Raw genomic sequence first — 23,216 nt, forward strand, 5'->3', positions numbered from 1 at the left:
TTAAATAAATATCACACTGCTGCGTTAAAAAATTAATCTCATAGTTTCGAAATTTCAAAAAAAAAATTCTATCATGTCGGTGCACTAAAAAATTAATGCCCCGACAATATCAGTGTGCTTGACTATCGAATGCACTGATGTTTAGATAAATTGGAATATATATATATATATATATATATATATATATATATATATAAAACTGAAAAACGAGCGGAAATTAGTTTTTCGAAAACTAATTTCATAAAGTCTTTTAAATAGTAAAAAATTATTCATTATTTCATTATTTTACCCAAAATTTCAAAGGAGTGATTTGCAAGAGAGACATACCAGGAGCGCTATGTAACAACAAAATACTTTGGAGAAGTAGAATTATTTAGGAGATCAAAAGCTGAAAGATATGACGATTCACTCAAAATCCTGCATAGTAAAATTTTACTTTTTTTGTTTATTTTACGAATAATTTTTTTTACAATTTTTGTTAGGGTTTAATTAAATTAGAGATCATTTGCAAGAGAGACATACTGGAACACTTTGGAGCAACAAAATATTTTGGAACTACAGAAATATCAGAATTTGAAAGCTATGTTGATTCTCCCAAAATCCTGGATAACAAAATTTTTAAATTTGACTATTAATTTTTTTTTACAATTTTTGTGAGATTATTCACAAAAAAAAAGAACTCTATATATTAAATAATTTACTATAGATTTTACTAGTATAAATTTAGCAGGATCTCTATTCCAATTTAAATTTAATTAAAATTCAGAAAAATAAAATAAATAAATAAATTCAATACACACCTTAAACCCTTACTTCTTCCTGCAAAATTTCACCTTAGGGTTTAACTTCCTCTACCACTTCACAATTAGGGTTTTCATTTTAGGCATTTTATATTTAATGGGTTTGTATACTTGCTATATATAGGGTGCTTGACATGTAATGTACAAAAATCAATTATTGAATTAGATCCAAACGATGTTGGCCCCATCTATTAAAAAACGGATATATGTTCTATAATGCACCCTGTGTAATATAGCCCACTGGTGTGCCCTCTGTAATACAATGCACTGATATATTATAACACTATAGGTTATGTCCAATAAGTTCATTGTTTCTCCATGTGAAATATAACGCATCAACATGCCTCTTCCAAATATAATTGTTAAATCATCACAGTGCTTTTAGCATTACAAATTGCACCCTAACAATTCAAATTATTTAGAAAAAAAATCAATTTTCCCTAACAATGTTGAACAATTAAATGCCTAGTACATTAAATTGGTTACACGCAGAATTATTTTTGGCTGAAAATTAGTTGATTTATTTATAAAATATATTTAATGATTTATTTATTGAATTGTACAAGTGGCATATTGATAAAAAAATGTCTGAGAAGGTGTCAAGTTGCAAAAATACTAATTGACACAATGATAACACATTGAGAAAAATAAAGAATATAAGTTCTCTGTAAATTCTTTACAAAATTAATATGTTTAAACTATATGTAAGTTTAAATAATATGTATTAGTTGGTGTGTGTCATGCAGAGCTACAAAATAAAGAAGGCCGATAAGATGATTTATAATCTAAGTGCAGAAGAGTGGAAAAGCCTGATAGAAAAATTGCAGAAGGATGAATCGAGTGAATATACTTTAGAATATTCGATAACATGTTTCAAACAATCTATTAATTCCTATATGTTTAATGTTCTATAGGGAGCAACAATGAAGGAAAAGATCAATGTCGTTCTAAGAAAATAAAAATTATAGAACATGAAAATGACGATGAATTGGTCCTTGGCTCATATGGAGTGCTGCTGGAGGTTAATGAAAATGGGGGAATTTTTAACAAAAATATGGGGGATCTAGTGGAATGAACATATGGACATACTTTCAACTTAAAATATAAAAAACAATCAAATGATTCTAAGAACCAAACTATATCTAAAATACAAGAAGTGTTTCCAAAGCAATGGTCAATGAGACATGTCAGACTTGCAATAGAAAAAACATACAACAATGAAGAATCATTCAAAAGGTAATATTCCTAATTAAAATGATTTTCTAGAAGTATATGTATATATTACTACAAACGATTGATATATTAATAGCAATTTTGTTATATTTAGTTTTCATATATCAATATCAAAACAATTTATTACTTTTTTTTAGGAATATTATGAAAATTTGAAATGATCAATGAGCTAATATGTGAAGCATGCAAGCAGGAATGTTTCCAAAAAGTGTACAAGGAGATGGTCAAAGAAATAGAAAAAATTGCATCACATGAGGAGCCATCTCATCACAAATGTGATTTAATTGGATTTTCATGATTGACTTTATAGATATAAAAAAATAATTTAGCATTAAACATTAATTTTCAAGTATTTTCTTGCAAAAAAGAAAACAAGATAAAACTCATTCAGCACATAAAAAAGGAAGATAAGGAAGAAAAGGGTTGTTTTCAAAGTTTGTGTGTAATTCTTAATATTTCCTTATAAAAACTCAAGGTTTCATTTTTGTATATTTTAAGTTGTTTTACAACAACCATCCTTGAATGTCTTTAAATAGGTGCTAATATACAAAGAAGAGTCATTGGAAAAATTGGTTAACATTGGGTTAAATATGGGTTGTGAGTATATGTTGGCATATAAAAAATTATTTGTGAAATTTGTAAGTATCCATATGAATAATGTTATAAGATATATGTCGATTTTTTTATGAATAACAGATTTAAAAAATTGCAATAATTTCACTATCACATGTCGATGTTTCCAAAAAATAGAAAATATCATACAAAAAATTGGTGTTTCCATAACATAAAAATGCACCCGTGTGTTATATTATATCAAAGCACCGCAACAACATAATTTTGAATGATCGGTGCCTTTTCAGAAAATGACAAAACGAAGGTGTTTATTTATTCAAGCATCATTATTATTTGCAATTAATGCCCCACTGCATTGTAATTCTTAACGCACCAATGCTTTCATAGAACTAACACCCCGGTCCTACAAAATACTATCTCCAACCCCAGTGCATTATGGAAACTAACAACACCGTTCCTTTTATATAGCTAACACATTAGTGAACTTATACAAACAATACACATCAACACAGTAAGTTTAAATAAAAGCACCGGGACTACAATCGTTTTTTGCATGCCCTGATGCTGTTCCTTGCAAGAACGCCTTGAGGCCTTTTTATGTATTAGCACCGGTGTCATAGATATTACTCATTGATGTTCTTTGCATTCAACATCTTGTTTCTTTTAGTTATATATGCAACTTGGTGCATTTATATATGTAGTGTACCAGTGATAGTTGTTCCACAAAGTGCACCAAAAAAAACATCCACTAAAACCTCCGGCCACCAATATTTTTTCAGTTGTGATGAAGTTTCGTTATAATCTCTGATAAAACATCCTCTCTCATAAATGCCTGTTTTAGCAAATGTTTTTTGACAATTTTTTCTAATTTTATAACACAAAATATTCGTTATAACCTTTGCGAGAAGGTATTTTCCTTTTAGTTTAGAGATTGAGGCTCCTCCTTTATTGAAAAACCTAATAGGTTTTGAAAAGCCATCTACCCATCATTGCAACACTTAACAACCAACCCTTTTCCTTTGGCAAATGCTTCTCCACTCACAATACCTTTGAATCCTTGAATAATATTGAAGCTCTATACCTTTTTTCCTCTTTATAGGCCAAGCATTCTTCACAAACTAAGAAATATTTGATCCATAATGTGCACATTAATAAATTTCCAGAAACTCCTATTGCAAAATCTAGGTTAGCCCAACATAAATATTTGGTTAAGATAGTCCTCAATGAAGTAATCATGATAGAGGGGGATGTGACGCAAGAGAAATAAATAGGGGAAGATATGGATCTATTTTCCTTATACCTACCATAAATGGTTAATGCTCTAAAAGGGAAGGATTGACACTTAATCCCTACACACCATGTATCAGATTTTGCACAAGGGATTCATTCAATAAAAAGCTTAATATTGGTTATAACAATCAAGTATAAAATTTTAAATTGTCACCTAGGTGTTTAGGAACACTCCAAATATGCTCGTAAATCCTTAAAGGAGGAAGAAAGAGTAATAATCAGTTGTAATAAGAACTAGGTGAATTTTTTGTTAACTCTGGGTGCAACACGCTAATGGTAAAGGAATTCTACTCCATTCCAACCATTCCTCAATGAATATAATATATTAGAACATAAGAGGCATGAATTGTAACTTAAAGAAATGGATTCTTAGGAACCATTGTAATAAGGAACAACTAGAAACCAAGATGATATACGAAATTAAATGTTCTAATGAAAATATCAACTTGATGGCATTCAAATGTTGAGTAGGATATAAATTAATGGTAATTGGTCTAAATGGTCAAGAGCTTGGGATATTTCTACTCTAAAACGTGAAGGAATTAATTATCTCATACATGTTAGCCACCCACAAAACCATAACTATGAAATTAAAAATGATAACCTCTATAGAGATTGGCTTTCTCATAAACTTCTATGGCCAACAATACCCAAGTAAATTTTTGAGTTCCTTATATGTCAAAATATCCAATACTATAATCATTACATTCCCCAAATAATACGTGGGGATTTCAACATCATTAAATATGTCAAGGAGAAAACAATAGGACTTAAAAAACTAGATGCAGATGTAAAGAAATTCAAAGGAATGCTAATTCAACTTCACCTTGTATATCTAAACACTTTCAATGGTCTACACACTTGCAACAACCATAGGCAACAATCTCAACAAATCACCTCTAGGTTAAACAAGTATATTTCCTTAGAATTCTCATTGGAAAAGTACCTTTTCGTAGAGGCATCCATTCGTCCATGTAATGGAATAGATCACTAGCCCATGTGTCTCAACCTATATATTAAAGCAAGCCCAAAAAATAGATCCTTCCATTTCAAAAGCTTTTGGCCAACTGACCCATCCTTCATGGATAATATTAAGAACTTGTGAAGTGAGGTTAATTACATGGAAGAATATTCTATCTTTTGGTTCCCAAAAAAGATCAAATATATCAAGGCAAAACTTAAACAATGGAACAAAGAAGAATTTGGAAATATTTTCAAAGCCAAGAGAGAATTGTAATATAGGATGACTAACGTGAAAAAATCTATAATTATGGAAGGAATAATAGATGAAATTATATATGCAAAAGAAAATATACTCATCCAATCGAAGGATACGATACAAAAATAAGAAATTTTAAGGAAGTAGAAATATGGAGTGTGATGGCTTATGGAAGATGAAAAGAACACCACTTTATTTCAAAATTAGAAGTGGCATAACAACAATATAGATTCTTTAAACGATGGCGAGGGTAATCTGCTAATGGATCATGGATACCTATATTGAGAACTAATTCACTATTACAACAATATTGTTGCTAAGATTTGGCAAAGAAGATAAGATGGGATCCAAAAACTAATGAAGGATATTTTGTCTCTAGTATCAATATATTAAAATGAATTCCTCAAATGGAAAATAAATTCAAAGGAAGTGGAGGCAACAACCATGGATATGCCTAGAAATAGAGCACTAGGGACAAGTGGTTTCACAACTGACTTAAAGGAATTTAATCAAGATTCTTTCCTAGGTATCGTACACCTCAATTATCCTCTTTTGGATCAAACATTTTGTCTCCAAAAATTTATGTATGGATACTTTATTTTGATAACTTTAACATCAAATCCACCCATTTTGTGGTAGTGAACATGCATTTGATTTTTTCTTAATTTAGAAAACTTGTCTCAACACGCACTTTTTAAAAATCTACTCATAAATAACCTATTTCTCTCATCCGAATTGTTGGATTCAATATCCTACAAATAATATATAATGGATATGAAACAGGGGACATAGAGAGTTTATAGTCAAGAAACCTCCAAATGGGAAATTCTATTAAACAAATCATGCTTATGTTCATTTCTATTGTACAATTTCTCTCTCTTTATTTAATAGTAGATGGTCATAATATCCATATCATAAATAGATTCTTAATTTAACGATATGAATAACTATCTCCACAATAATATTTTCATGCATCTCTCAACTAATGTTCATCTCTAACATGTCTTATCGGTCATCTCCGATTGAAGGCATAATGAATGTCCATGTGTTGTGTGTTGAATCATGTTTTTGCATGGTGTTAATTTTGTATGGTGATCATGAAATAGGCTAAACATGCTCCTTGAAGTTGATTAAAATGGCCCCCCTGTTCCTTTTCATTGCTAACACATTTTAATCTTGGTATTGGTTCTTTAGGATGTGATAACAAGTGATTGGGTCCACAATGTCCTTTCCCTATTGAATTTTATCCAAAATAGAGTTTAGATGATATTCTTGCAATGCTAGTTTCAACGTAAGAGAACTAATAATTACTACCATTTCTCTTATCAGTGTTAGCTTTGAGGCATTAATAACTTATGAAAGTTTTAGACTTTGCATTAAAATATATGGTTTTTCTATATTATTGGTTTCTACTTTGAGTCTGCATACATAAGAATAAAAATTGTGTTTCCTTTTAATTATAAATAACCCCCTCACCTACCATCCCCATAAAATAAGACAAACTATTGTAAGAAATTAGCTAACCATTAATTTCAAATTAAATATGATGATGATGATGATGATTAATATCAAGAAGGCTAGTCATGTGACAAATATTTGAAAATTAGAACTCATGTTAGTATAATATGGACAACCTAAGAGAAAGTGTTTTTCATATTCAACCCTCCACGTGTCACATAGATGAAAAAATATTTCAAACCATGATGTTTTAATAATTGACCAACTCTGAATTACACTATGGAACTAATGAGAATTTTTTCTTATTTTAGCAATCTTTACTTTCTTCTTTACACTAGCCAAGATAAATAGATTTTTTTTATTCTCATGTTTTGATTTTCATAGCCTCCTTATAATATCTTAGCTTTCGTTTTCCCTATAAATCTTCCTCATCCCACCATTTATCCTTAAACTATGATGTAATAATAGATTTAATAATATATTTATTCTACAGACTAATCTCCTCCTTTATCCTAAATGATCTAGCCAGGATTGAGCATCCTTATGTCATCCCTACATGAGTTGAAGGAGGTGGTGTTTGTTGGAATTAGATGCAATTTTAGGAAACCCCTTATGTTCCATGTTGTTTATCCACTTATTATACATAAGATACATAATCATAGCCATGCTTTCAATGGGGGAAATTATTTCTTTTATGAGGAGCATGGGATAGGGTATATTTATGTCAATCATGAGATTATAGGTTGTAAAGTGTTTTTGGATTTGTGATATCCTCCTCCATGACACTATATACATATTGCAATATCATACCTCATATCCATATAGCATAATAAGAGTGATAAGAGTCTGAAAGAGGAATTTACTTTTTATCCAATATCGAAAAAATAGGTTGACTTACAATAATTGTTTTAAGGCCATAATAATATTTTCATCTTCCATTCATCTTTCTCTTAATGCTATAATGCCACTAAACCTTTTGGTGGATATCAATTCCTAGATATTTGTATGAAAAATTCCTCCAAGTTGTTGTTGTTGTCATATATAAAAGTATCATATGTGACCTTTCTGTATTCGATTATAATGAGTTTTTTTTCAATATTAATAATAATACCCATCTTGGCATTAAAAACATGAAGGATTCCTAGTTTCTTTTCAAGATTATAATGAATCCTGTATAAAAGAAAAATATAATTAGCATAAATAAGAGGAGATATAACTATTCTTGTGATTAGGGGGAAAAAACCTACCTCTTCTAGATTATCAACGTATATGAAAAGATGGTAAGGGACAAAGGACACCATTGCATGAATCTAACCATCATTGCAACACTTACCACTATCCCTTTTCCTTTGGAAAATGCTTCTCAGCTCACAATACTTTCAAATCCTTGAATAATATTGAAGCCCTAGACCTTCTTTCCTATTTATAGGCCAAGAATTCTTCTCAAACTAAGAGATATTTGATCCATACTGTGCACATTAATAACTTTTTGCAAACTCCTATTGCAAAATCTAGGTTAGCCCAACATAAATATTTGGTTAATATAGTCCTCAATGAAGTAATCATGATAGAGGGCGATGTGACCCAAAAAATAAATAGGGGAAGATATGGATCTAGTTTCCTTATACCTACCATAAATGGTTAATGCTTTGAAAGGGAAGGATTGAGACTCAATCCCTACACACCATGTATCAAATTTTGCACAAGGGCTTCATTCAATAAAAAGCATAAGATTGGTTAGAAGAATCAAGTATTAAATTTTAAATTGTCACCTAAGTGTTTAGGTAGACTCCAAATATCTGTCTAAATCCTTAAAGGAGGAAGGAAGAGTAATAATCGGTCGTAATAAGAGCTAGGGGAATTTTTGGTTAACACTAGGTGCAACACGCTAATGATAAAGGAATTCTAATCCATTCTAACCATTCCTCAATGAATATAATATATTAAAACATAAGATGCATGAATTTTAAAGTAAACAAATGGATTCTTAAGGACCATTGTAATAAGGAACAACCAACAACCAAGATGATACAAGAAACTAAATGTTCTAATGAAAATATCAACTTGACGCCATTCAAATGTTGCGTAGGATATAAATTATTGGTAATTGGTGTGAATGGTCAAGAAGATAGGATATTTCTATTTTAAAACCCCAAGGAATTAATTATCTCATACATGTTAACTACCCACAAAACCATAACTATGAAATTCAAACTGATAACCTCTATAAAGATTGGATTTCTCATAAACTTCTATGGACCAACAATACCCAAGTAAATTTTTGAGTTCCTTAAATGTCAAAATATCCAATACTGGAACCATTACTTTCCACAAATAATAGGTGGGTATTTCAACATCATTAAATATCTCGAGGAGAAAATATTAGGACTTAAAAAACTAGATGCAGATGTAAAGTAATTCAAATAAATGCTAATTCAACTTCACCTTGTATATCTAAACACTTGCAATGGTCTACACACTTGCAACAACCATAGGGGAGGTTCCCAACTAATCACCTCTAGGTTAAAAAATTATCTTTCCTTAGAATCCTCATTGGTAAAGTACCTTTTCATAGACACATCCATCCTTGCATGTAATGGAATAGATCACGAGCCCAAGTGTCTCAACCTACATATTAAAGCAAGCCCCAAAAATAGATCCTTCCACTTCAAAAACTTTTGCCTAATTGACCCATCCTTCATGGATAATATTAAGAACTTGTGAAGTGAGGCTAATTACATGGAAGAATAGTCTATGTTTTTGTTCCTAAAAAATATCAGGTATATGAAAGCCAAACATAAACAATAGAACAAAGAAGAATTTGGAAATATTTTCAAATCCAAGGGAGAATTGGAATATAGGATGAGTGAGCTGCAAAAACTAATAATTATGGAAGGAAGAATAGATGAAATGGTAGATGCAAAAGAAAATATACTCATCCAATCAAAGGATAGGACACAAAAATTAGAAATCTTATGGAAGTAGAAATATGAAGTGTGATGGCTTATGGAAGATGAAAATAACACCACTTAATCTCAAAATTAGAATTGGCAAACAAAAAGATAAATTCTCTAAACGATGGGGAGCGTAATAAGCTAATGGATCATGGATAACTATATCAAGAACTAATTCACTATTACAACAATATTCTTACTAAGATTGGGTAAAGAAGATAATATGGGATCCAAAAAATAACAAAGGATATTTTGTCTCTAGTATCAATATATTAAAATGAATTCCTCAAGAGGAAAATAAATTCAAAGTAAGTGGAGGCAACAACCATGGATATGCCTAGAAATAGAGCACTAGGGACAAGTGGTTTCACAATTGACTTAAAGGAATCTAATAAAGATTCTTTCCTAGGTATCGTACACCTCTCATTATCCTCTTTTGGATCAACCATTTTTTCTCCACAAATTTATGTATGGATACTTTCTTTTGAAAAATTTTACATCAAATCCACCCACTTTGTGGTAGTGAATGCGCATTTGATTTTTTCTCAATTTAGAGAACTTGTCTTTGAACACAGTTTTTTCAAATCTGCTCATAAATAACCTATTTCTCTCATAATAATTGTTGGATTCAATATCCTACAAAAAATATACAATGGATATGAAACAGGGGACATAGAGAGTTTATAGTCAAGAAACCTCCAAATGGGAAATTCTATTAAACAAATCATGCCTATGTTCATTTCTATTGTACAATTGCTCTCTTTATTTAATAGTACATGGTAATAATAGCCATATCATAAATAGATTCTTAATTCAACCATATGAATAACTATCTCCACAATAATATTTTCTTGCATCTCTCAGCTAATGTTCTTCTGTAACATGTCTTATCCATCATCTCCCATTGAAGGCATAATGAATGTCCATGTGTTGACTCTTGTTTTTGTATGGGGTTAATTTTTTATGGTGATGACGAAATAGGCTAAACATGCTCCTTAGAGTTGATTAAAATGGCCCTCGTGTTCCTTTTCATTGCTAACCCATTTCAATCTCAGTATTCATGCTTTAGGATGTGATAACAAGTGATTGGGTCCACAATTTCCTTTCCCTATTGAATTCTATCCAAAATAGAGTTTTGATGATAGTCTTTCGATGCTAGGTTCAACGTAAGAGAACTAATAATTACTATCATTTCTCTTATCAGTGTTAGCATTGAGGAATTAATAACTTATGAAAGTTTTAGTCTTTGCATTAAAATATATGGTTTTCTCTATTACTGGTTCCTACTTTGAGTCTACATACATAAGAATAAAAATTATGTCCCCTTGTAATTATAAATAACCCCCTCACCTACAATCCCCATAAAATAAGACAGACTATTGTAAGAATATAAGTTAACCATTCATTTTAAATTAAATATGATGATGATGATGATGATGATGATGAATCTCAAGAAGGCTAGTCATGCAACAAATATTTGAAAATTAGAACTCATGTGAGTATAAGATAGACAATCTAAGAGAAAGTGTTTTTCATATTCAACCCACCATGTGTGACATAGATGAAAAAATATTTCAAACCATGGTGTTTTAAGAATTGACCAACTCTGAATTACACTCTGGAACTCATGAGAATTTATTCTTATTTTAGAAATGTTTATTTTCTTCTTTACACTAGCCAAGATGAATAGATATTTTTTATTTTCAAGTTTTGGATTTGATAGCCTCCTTATAGTTTATTAGCTTCCTTTTCCACTCTAACTCCTCCTCATCCCACAATTTATCCGTAAACTTTGATGTAATGATATATTTATTCTACAGAATGATATCCTCCTTTATCCCAAATGATCTAGCCAAGAGCGATCATCCTTAAGTCATCCCTACTTGAGTTGAAGGTGGTGGTGTTGGTTGGATTTTGAGAAATTTTAGGAAACCTGTTTTCTTCCATGTTGTTTATCCTCTTCTTATGATAAGATACCCAATCATAGCCATGCTTTCAATGGGGGAAATTATTTCTTTTATGAGGAGGATAGGATATGGTGTATTTATGTCAATCCTAAGATTATATGTTGTAAAGTGTTTCTGGATTTGTTATATCCTCCTCCATGACACTATAAACATATTGCAATCTCATACCTCATATCCATATAGCATAATAAGAGTGATAAGATTCTCAAAGAGGAATTTACTTTTTATCCCATATCGAAAAAATATGTTGACTTACAATAATTATTTTAAGGTCATAATAATATTTGCATCTTCCATTCATCTTTCTCTTAATGCTATAATTCCACTAGAGCTTGTGGTGGATATCAATTCCTAGATATTTGTATGAAAAAATTCCTCCAAGTTGTTGTTGTTGTCATATATAAAAGTATCATATGTGACCATTCTGGGTTCGATTATAAGGAGTTTTGTTTTGTCAATATTAATAGTAATACCCATCTTGGCATTAAAAACTTGAAGGATTCCTAGTTTATTTTCAAGATTATGACGAATCCTATATAAAAGAAAAATATAATTAGCATAAATAAGAGCTATAACTATACTTGTGAGCATGGGGAAAATCCAGCCTACCTCTTCTAGATTATCAGTGTATATGCAGAAAATGGTAAGGGACAAAGGACACCCTTGCATGAATCTAATATTATACTTAATTGCTTCCTAACAATCCCCGCAAGCCTAAATATTGGCAATAATGTTACCATAAAACCTTGTCAGAGCATCCCTTAACTCAAGAAGAACTATTATCTCTTCTAATGTTTTCCATAGGTTCACCTTAGGAAGAGTGCCAAAATTTTTTCTAAAGTAAATGAAACAACAAAAGAGAGAAATTTTATCATTGTGATGCTTATGTTTGATGATGTTGAGAGTAACAAGGTGATCCACAATTGAATGATATATCTACAACCTAGCTTAGGCTTTAATTATTTATCTTGGATTTATAGTCCTAGGTCAATCTTCTATTCAAAAATAACTCTTTACAACTTAGGTAAAATTGGGCTAAGCAAAATGGTTAGATAATTAGAGGGAATACTTTTGTCCTCACTTTTAAATATAGGTATGGTGCTCATATATAAAATTACATATACAAAATATTATACTTTTTTATTTTGATCATGAAAATAAACATTATTTTAAAATAAAATTAATATAAATCTATTCAATTTTATTTATTTTTCAATAGAAATAAAAATTAGGAATAACTTTTTAGTATTTAAACTATTTATAATTGATAAAAATTTACTTCATTATAATTAGTTAATCAATATTATATTAAATTAAATTGTTTTTCTATTAGCTCTTGGGGTAGCCCAAATGGTGATCCTAGTGATAATGAAGTCTTATATACAATGAACTGTTAATGTACCCTAATATTGTAGGTTCAAATCCCACTAGAGTGACTAACTTGTTAGTACTAAACCTACTAGTTGTTAGCTTCTCTCTATATATAGTAACTTTATATATATATATATATATATATATATATATATATATATATATATATATATAGTTATATATATAGTTATATATATATATAGTTTCTACTAATGGATATAATAAAATTAATATAAATTTACTTCAATATAATTAATTTAATCAATATTATATTAAATCGAATAGCTTTTCTATTAACTCCTTGGGTAGCAGAATTGGTGATACTAGTGATAATGAAATCTTATATACAATGAACTGTTCATGTACCCTAATATTCTAGGATCAAATCCCACTAGACTGACTAACCTATTAGTACTAAATCTACTAGTTGTTAGTTACTATGTCTCTCTATACACTAATTAAGTTACAACTGATGGATGGATGTAGTTAGTATATATATATATATATATATATATATATATATATGTGAGAGACTTAATTAGTCTATATCCTTTTTGAACCCAAATTTATAATGTTGGAGAGTAATCAAATTTCTTAGTATGTAACTGTTTTCATCATTTAATTCATATTATGTATTAAGAAATTTACACATTCAGAAATTTGATCCATCTAAATGGTCAAGAAGTTTGAAATGATTTTAATTTTTTTTTTTTAAATGGTCTCACACATATCTGTGTAATTATATATTTCTTATTTTTTAATGAAATGTTATAAGGCAACATCTAGCTCATATAACACCTCAAATTGTTAATATATATATATATATGATTGTGAACATTTTATTAATGAAAAATCTACTTTTATGGCATTCCAGATTTTAAAAGAGGAGTGAGCCGCTAGATAGAATTATAAATATGTAACCAAAATACGCCTAGTCTAGGGTATCTTGTACTATATTCCTAGCCTAGAATATATTGTACACCTAGAGTGGGTTGAAACTTTTCCTATCATTAATATGTAATGTTCCTTCTTCCCAATAAAACACTTTCATTGCTTACAAAATTAATTGCCGTATTATTATTATATCTAAATACATCAAAAGTTCTAAATATCATAATAAAACCAAAACTATAATTTTTTTTTATAAATTATTATAAATTTAAATTTTAAATCATTATAAATTTTAAGACATTAAAAAAATTATTTATTAGGTAACATTTAATAAATTTATTTAACTAAAAAATATTTTTCACACTTCCATTGCTTACAAATTAATTGCCCTATTATTATTATATCAAAGTACATCAAAAGCTCTAAATATCCTAATAAAACCAAAAATAAAATAAAAAAATTATAAATTTCTTATAAATTCTAAATTCTAAATTATTGTAAATTTTAAAACATTAAAAAAAATTATTTATTAGGTAATATTTAATAGATTTATTAAACTAAAAATATTAAACATTTAAACAAATATAATATATTTTTAATATCAGTCACTTAAATTAAAAAAATCAAATCAAATAATATAATAAAGATAAAATAATAATTATAATAGTAAATAATTGTGATGCATGTATATCAGCGGTAACATTTAAACACATAAAAGTTATGCTCCGCGTTATAATAACTTAAAAGATCATGACCGTTCGAGAGGCGAAACCCTCGTCATATTTTCCAAATTCAACCAGATCCTTCTCGTCACTTGTCATGCAAATCTTAGCCCAAATTGATGTAAGTGCCATTAAGCAAGGGTTCCTGTTGTTCCGGTGTATTCTTTGCATCCTACATTACACGGATTCACCCGAACCCCGGTAAAAGAGTAGAGAACGCACAAACATAGGACATTAGTAAATGTAAAGTTTACATATTACAATGTCTATAGCTCTCTGCGATAACTCCAAACATGGAATATTAAAGTGATCTCATCTTTCCCATAATTGCCGAACGCACATTCAGTGGTGCACAATGAACACAATCCTGGTCATTACATCCCTAAAAGATAATGGATCACATTGTATACCCACCCATGATGGATCATAATGATAAATCTTGACTCTAATCACAAATATATGGCCAGGAATAGCCATTGAAACGGTCCAGAAGGTTTTTATTACATCGTCAAAAGCGCAGGTTAAGAAATCCAATCCGAATAGATACCCATTCTAGCTTATTGGAAAATGTAAAAATTAGCAAGTACTCTGTTGTTATTTATAGGTGATAGTCTAAAAATAATTTTTACAATTACTCTGTCGTCATTTATAAATAGTGTTGTTGAATTTATTTTTATTATCAAAAATATGATTCAAACACTACATCTAAAAAAAATTCAAAACTATTTTTACTTAAATTCTAACCCCTTTTAGCCATCGAGACAATCCCTCGACCACTTTTAGCCGTCGAGAAAATCCCTCAGCTCCCTAAAATCCCTCCGCCTCCGGACTCCCATTTATAGGAGCAGTATTACAGCATAGTGGCAAATAAGTTTGTATGCACGGTTGAAACGTGGCCCACATGGATAGACAATGCTCTGCCGCCCCACCGCACCAAATATACAACTAACTTCAACTCATCTCCTTCACTTTTTCAGAGTCCCACCACCTTGCATGCTCCAGTGTATGTATTAGTCACGCCCCACTATCGGTGAGTGCAGGCCTTCAAAGGACATACGCAGAAGTTCACACGTATCACAGTGATTTATTCGAGGATCCTGTTAACTCTATAAAAGCCTCTTGCTCATTCCATGTTTCACATACTAGAGTCTATCAGTTCCATCTTGGCTTTACTAAGATAAGGTAAGGGACAGTGTGGATTTGGTAAGCAATGTCGAACCAGAAACGCTTCCTTTTCGCCGCCATGGCCGGGCTTCTGTTTTCTTCTGCTATAGTTGAGAGCCGCGTTGCACGAAGCAATCTAGGGTTGGACCTTGGCGGAGCTTTGGGTCTCAGCGTAGGTGTCGGCATAGGGCTGGGCTTGGGCGGCTCCGGAGGTGGTGGGAGTGCTAGTGGTTCTGGTTCGGTGTCAGGGTCTGGCTCAGGTGCTGGTTCTGCCGCTGGCTAAGGTTGCAGTTCAAGCACTGCTTCGGGGGCCGGCTCTTACGCTGGGTCCGGGACAGGCAACGGAAGCGGCGATGTTCAGGAAACGGTTATGGGGTGGGCTCGGGGAGTGGTAAGGGAGCGGGCAACGGCAATGGTTACTGTGTGGGCTCTGGTTAGGGCAGTGGTTCTGGCGGCGGCAGTGGCTACGGAAGCGGCTCTGCTGCTGGCTCAGGTTACGGTTCTGGCTCTGGTTCCGGATACGGCGCTGGAAATGGTGGCAGTAATGGGGGAGCTTCTGGTGGTGGATACTAAACTCAACGAGGAAGGTAAACAGAAAAAACTTTTTAGGTTTCCCAAAATAGTTGCATGGTTTCCATTATACTATGGTTTGCTTCGTAATATAATAACGCGTACTTAAATTACAAAGCTCCGGGATGCTTAAAACTATGTTTATGCGGGTTGGTTGGAAATCTTACTCACGTAAATACTTTGCAAGTGAAAATGAATATGTTCGTTTCTCTAATCGTTTGCCAGAAGAAAAAGAAAATGAAAATGATTAGGGAGAGATGTGTAATGTTGGGTAGGTATCATTGATTGTTATAGTATTGGTGTCTAATGTTGCGTAGGTATCATTGACTGTTATAGTACTCGTTTCACTTACACCAGAAATTTAGAAATGTGCAACTAATATTTAAATAGTACTCGTTTCACTTACACCAGAAATTTAGAAATGTGCAACTAATATTTAAATAAAAACAAATACATGTCTAAAATTTTCTAAGATATTGTCTATAAATAGTCTCGTAATATTTAAGAATACAAATCATATGGTTTATTCTAGAAGTACAAATTGGTAGTGACTTCAACTTTCACTCCAAAAGTACAAAGTAGAAGTCACTTCAGCCTCAGAAGATATGTATCCCAAAGGCAAGGGCTAACCAGCCATATATTGTGTATTAAAGGCTGGCCCATCTATGTATGTCAACAGTTGTATGAATGGCATGCCCATACCTCCATAGCGCATGATAAAATAAAATTTTATAATGGTCATCATGTATTTTCCGGCATCCCGATTTTCCGACTCCGTGGCTCTGACTCCAAATGTCACAGTCCCACCATAAATACGGCAGATAGGACAGTCCACCATACTCATTCAATGCAACTTAGATAGAGAGAATTTCAAAATTCAAATGCTATGCCCGCGCCCAACATTTCAAATTGCCAGTAAGCAAGGTTGTCGCAGTTGTTTATGAAGATGAGAGGAGTGCTTCTCCTATGTTTTTGAGCATGAACCAGCAGGGCAAAATTCTTACGACCTCTCAAAATGAACTTGTCACGGCAGTGGTCTGTGATGTCAAAAAAATCCCACAGCTCTCGTCCCCTTGCCGCAGCGCCAAGCTAAGTGTTAGTGTTGGGGTTTTAAATGCAAGTGCCAGAGATGCAGATTGGAGTTGGAGCAATGTCTAAGGCCGCTCCTGGAGCCCACAACCAGAGAATTCAGAAAATTGCTTGGCAAAGCAATGGAGGAAATCAATGCTTCAGAAAATTGCTTGGCAAAGCAATGGAGGAAATCAATGTTGCAAGGTCTCTTCAATTGCATCCTCTTGACGCTGATCTTCGGGCATGCGAAAAATTTGCAAATCTTTTTTCAAAGGTGGAAGAGGTTATTAGGGTCCCCCGAGTTGAAAACGGAAGAATAAAAGAAGTGGGTGAGTGCGTCTTTTGTGTCTGCCTAGTTTGCAGGAACGCAGTCAAACAGGTTTCTCTCCATAACGTTAGGGAATCCTGGAAACCGTTCAAAGAATTGTGTCAACGAACATTCTAAAGAGGGACATATCCTGGGGTTCCTCAGAAAGCTTCTGGTGGATGAAACGACGGGGGCAAGTTTTAATGCCCAAGGAATCAATGGCCGCAAATTTCTGCTGCTCGCCATGTGGGATCCTGCTACCAGCTCTGGTAAGATGCTCCCGGTGTCAGCGATTAAGACGATATCCAACCAAACTGTTCTGTTGGTGTCGTTATCATTCTTTTATATTTTTATTAAATCAACTTGTTTTTCTTTATTAATCTTTAATAAAACAAATTTATTCTTCACTCCTTTTCCTTAAAAAATTTCCATGGGCAAGCTCATGAACAGGTCATATCGTAGTCAGTTTTGGTGGGAAAGAAATTGGTTATTATAGCTTAAATTCAAATAAGTTACCGGATTATATCATACTAAGATTTGGTGGACATAGTCACAAGATGAATTCAATATAATCCTTAATGAGATTAAGGATTTGACAATAGCCCGTTGGGAGGAAGATTTGAAGTTGCTAAAGGTAGTAAAAAAAAAATCTCAGGTTTGTTATCTGTTCACACAGATACAACCTTCATCACTTTGACCTTAAAGCAATAGTTTATGGCTTCTCTCGTTTAACAAATTTCTTATTTTCCGAATTTGAAAGTCAAACGACAAATTAAGAAAATAGAACCGGAAGCTTTGAATTCAATATACTCCATATAATCGTTAATGAGATTAAGGATTTGACAATAGCCCATTGCGAGGAACATTTGTAGTTGTTAAAGGTACTAAAAAGAATAAATTCTCTAGGTTTATTATATACAAGTTTCATCACTTTGACCTTAAAGCAGTAGTTTATGGCTTCTCTTTTTAGCAATTTCTTTATCTTGCGAATTTCAAAGTGAAACGACAAATCAAGAAAATATAACCAGCTTCAAAAGCTTGGAGTATTATGGATTTAACATGGAAAGAAGATGAGAAAACGTTGTATAAAAAACTTGAAATTTGTTTATTTAAAATTGTTTTTTTTTACTAGAATTTAGTATGGTGAAAAATATTTAGGCAATGTGATTATCCACACTTTATAATTCAAAATTGTGATTTCATTTTGTTTTCAACAAATACATATTAGATTTTGGGCAAATTAGACCAAAAATAATATTCCAAATTTTTTTCTAAAACACATCACAAATAAACTATATTTGTATAACAATTTTTTCTATAGCAATGAATTAAAAAAAAAAAAAAACAAAAGAAGTTTAATTTGAAATTTTTAAAAGTTTTTTATTATTATAAATTTCATATAAAAATATTTTTTTAAAGTATGCATATTATTGTTATAAATTATTGTTTTCACACTTTTATTATTATAGATTTAAGAAAGAAAAATATTTTAAAAATATATATTCAAATTATGAGTTTGGTTAAATTAAAATTTTAATATTATGAAATTAAAAGTAAATTATTAATATAAATTCATAATTTAAATTTTATTTATTAAATAATAAAAAATAAAAAATATATTAAATATAAAAACATATGTGGGGATATCAGGTAGTTTAATTATTAATACAAATTTAAATTGTGAGAAGATGCCTGCCTTTCCTCTTAGAATTTTTTTTCGTTGTTTTTTTCTTGATTCTAAGTTGTTTTTAAATTATTAATATAAATTCGTAATTTAAATTTAATTTATTAAATAATAAAAAATAAAAAATATATTAAATATAAAAAAATATGTGGGGATATCAAGTAGTTAAATTATTAATACAAATTTAAATCATACAAATATGTGAGAAGATGCCTGCCTTTCCTCTTAGAAATTTTTTTTAGTTGTTTTTTCCTTGATTCTTTTATTTGTTTCCCTTTTCCAATTCATATATATATATATATATATATATATATATATATATATATATATATTTTAAATTCGTAATTTATAAAATTTATATGCCTATTAATATTTCTACATACTATAAATAATTAATTATTGATAATGGTTTATTCTTTTTACATTTATATTTTTTTTCTCCGAATATTCATATTCTTAGTTTTTGGTATTTTTATTTATTTATTATTTATTTTTTTAATTTTTATTTTTGATTAATTCTTATTCATATATATATATATATATATCTATCTATACTTTATGTTATTTATTTTATTTAGTATTTAACATTTTTTTATTCTTTAATTTATTATTTCCTTATTGTTTTATTTATTAATTTTTACGTTTTTGTCTTCATTATATATATATATATATATATATATAATATGTCCACTAATATCAATGCAGTATATCACACATTAAGAAAATAAGAATCTAATTACGATTCTTCAAAAAATTATTTCTATGATAAGAAAAAGGGGAAAGGACTTCGAGATCACTATAGTTGGGATGACTTAACAAGTCAAGAAGATTGGAAGTATTAGATTTTATTAGATGTTAATGATTGAATATTAAGTGATTGAGACTAGAATGCCATATATGTTGTGTTTACCAAAAATTTTGATAATGATGTTTTAATGAAATAGCAATTGTTTAATGTAGTTAAAAGAAACGGTTGCAAGGAAAAATAGTTACCCTCTACCTGAAAAAGGGAAGAGAGGGGGGAAATCCTTGAGTTGGGAGAGAGAAGGAAAAGTCACTGGGATTTTGCAAAAATAACATTCAATAGAAAAGTACAGAACTTGAGGCTGGGCAGAAACCCTGAGGCCCAAGGTACTGACTGTAACTGGACAATCCAGTGTGGAACACAAAAAGTGCTCGGGGGGGAGTCTGGACGTAATTGCCACACTCGTGGCTGGGAGGAAAAGAGACTTTCAGACCGATAGGTAAAACAACAATCTTCTGAGCCAAACAGATAAGTAAATATTAAACTCTCATGAGTAAATATTATGCTCTCTGATAAGTTCATTTATTTATAAATTCTAGGCAGAAAGAATAGCAGTGATCTAGTTAACCATTATCCGACCCAAGTCTTAGTTTATTTTGATAGATTAAAGAATGTAAAAATGAGATAAAATAACTGCATATAAGGATACCTGCAAGATGGTTCGGGGAACACTAGTATTGATGCGGGGAGCACTAGTGCTCCCCGAACCATCTTGCAAGTATCCTTATCGAACATTGTTTTTACACCTGCATCATCCAGCTTGCTTATGGAAATCAGATTTCTGGCCAATGCAGGAATATGCAGAACACTCGGAAGTGTTCTAATTGTTCCACCTTGCAACTTCAACTTTACTTTTCCGCGACACAAGATTCTAGCCTTCATTTCATCCCCCAAGGAGACCTCAACACCGTCATATTTCTCATACTCGCAGAACCACTCTCTATGGGGAGTGAAGTGAAAGGATGCACCTGAGTCAATCAACCATGCCTCATGATCTACATGTGTACTTGAAGAAGCCAAGTACACATCCCCACCTTCATCTGAGGTGGTTTACTTCTCTGTAGAAGGAGCATCATCAGATCCCTTTCCTTTGACAAGAGCTTTAGATTTAAAGTCCCTTTTGTAGTGCTCTTCCTTTTCGCATTTCCAGCACACCACCTTTATAGGTTTTCCTGGAGGTTTAGATCTCCTTCTAGATTTTGATCTCCCACTCGATAACTTATTTTGTTTCTGTTCTGGGACTGTCCTCGTACAGACAAGGCATCACCATTCTGGCTCTCCATATTTTTCCGTCTCATCTCCTCCGTCAGCAAGGATGAGACTATTTCATCAAACTGCAAGGCAGTTGCATTGCTAGCTATTGCAATAACCAGACTATCCCATGAATCTGGTAGAGAACACAACAAACTGATGCACTTATCTTCATCTGAAATTTTAATATCAACAGATAATAACTGACTTACCAAAGTATTAAATGCGTTCAGATGCTCTGTCACCGAGCCTCCATCTTTCATCCTCAAGTTATACAACTTTTTCTGTAGGAACATTTTATTCACCTGAGACTTAGATTGGTACAAAGTCCCTAACTTGTCCCACAAATCCTTCACCGTAGCTTCCCTTGATACATTCAGCAATACTGAATCTGAGACACACAATCGTATTGTGCTCTTTGCCTTATGATTGTTTCGATTGGACAAACTCCTGGGAATTTTCTCCTGCTCTTCTCGTAGTCTTTCATTATTTGTTCTTAAATTTATCATTTCAGCACGCAGTTGCTGAATAGTCTCGAGTAACACTGCATTAGCTTGTCATGACTCTTCACCCAGCTGTATCCAAATATCAGGATTGGCATTTATATAAGTGGTTCTGGGTGGGTCAGTCGGTTCTAGGCTATCTTGCATCTTCCTTATTTCTCTCTCTGTGTTCACACATAAATTTATTAGTGAAAAGAAAAAAAATAAACACATTGATTTTCAGTACTGATTTTATTCCCAAAGAGTCTCAGTGTATGAACCTGAGCTTTGATACCATTTGTAACATACATATACATAAAAAAAAAATCTTACCACGAAGATATTAACCTACATATTCATAATAATTTGATTGCTTATACGGTCAATCCCAAAAGAAGTGATTAAAGTGTTAATCCATGGATATGGATTGCACATGGCTCATTATACTTAACATTTACGATTAATGTCAAAACTCAGTGTAAAAATATTTTTAATTAAGCGAGAGGGTGTGGCGCCCTTCCCAACCTTGGTTGGCTCACAGGTGTACCACGGATAGGCCACGCATTAAACGTAGGGGTAAAGGTTATTAATGTGACAGAGGCTGCAAGAGTGGCTCCATGCTGACCGTCGATCTGAATGGATCTCATGGTCTTGGATCATTAAGGTTATATCTAACCAACTTACACACCCTCCGACTGATGCTCTGTCATTTCTGTCGACTGAGTTGGGTTCTTGCTGCTCTGCAGAGGTTAGCCTCTGCGAAGGCTGAGGAGGTTTTAACTCTCGCCCCATGGCCTCTGGCTTCTCCTCATGACCAATACAGGTAAGAAATCTCTCTTGCAGTTTGTCTGTCCACTCCAGTCATAACCCTTAGTTTTATTTTGAATAAGTTGAGGCACGATGATTGACTGTGCATGGTGGTTTGTGGTGACAACCTTGGGCTTTCGCGCTCAGAGAGGCTTGAATGCTCGGCTCTCAGGAGGTTGGACGGATGGAGGTTGTTAATGGCCTAGGTAAACCATTCTGAGATTCGTGAAAGACAATTTCCTTTGATTGAATTCATGCTATGTCATTCTGAAGGTCCGAGCCAGGGTAACACGACTATTATTGACATGATGGCAATGAGGGTTTAGTGATTGCTCCTCATCCACAGGTACACTCTTATCAATCATTTCAATTATTTTTAAATTTAAGATTTCAGGATTTTTAACCCTCAACTCAGAACATGGTTGCTTATCGCAGGTATGCTACTACCCTTGGTTTATTTGGAAACAACACCCGAAGGCTGTGCCCTCACCAGGTTCTTCGTCGTATGCACAGGTTGGATTTCCTCTGGCTATGATACTACTTCAAACTTGCTATGAGGTTGGGGACGGGATTCGATCGTCAATCCTCAGTCTATGG

The 23,216-nt window shown here is 32.0% G+C and overlaps 1 pseudogene; it reads left to right on the top strand.

The window, feature by feature from the left end:
• The first annotated feature begins 15,633 nt into the window (after window positions 1-15,633).
• LOC149159791 (uncharacterized) lies at window positions 15,634-17,977 on the top strand (annotated as a pseudogene).
• Window positions 17,978-23,216: the final 5,239 nt, after the last annotated feature.

Source organism: Pinus tabuliformis, chromosome 5_2 (genome assembly GCF_031772625.1).
Source record: "Pinus tabuliformis cultivar Carrire ecotype Pingquan chromosome 5_2, CPIR1, whole genome shotgun sequence".
Taxonomy (NCBI): Eukaryota; Viridiplantae; Streptophyta; class Pinopsida; order Pinales; family Pinaceae; genus Pinus; species Pinus tabuliformis.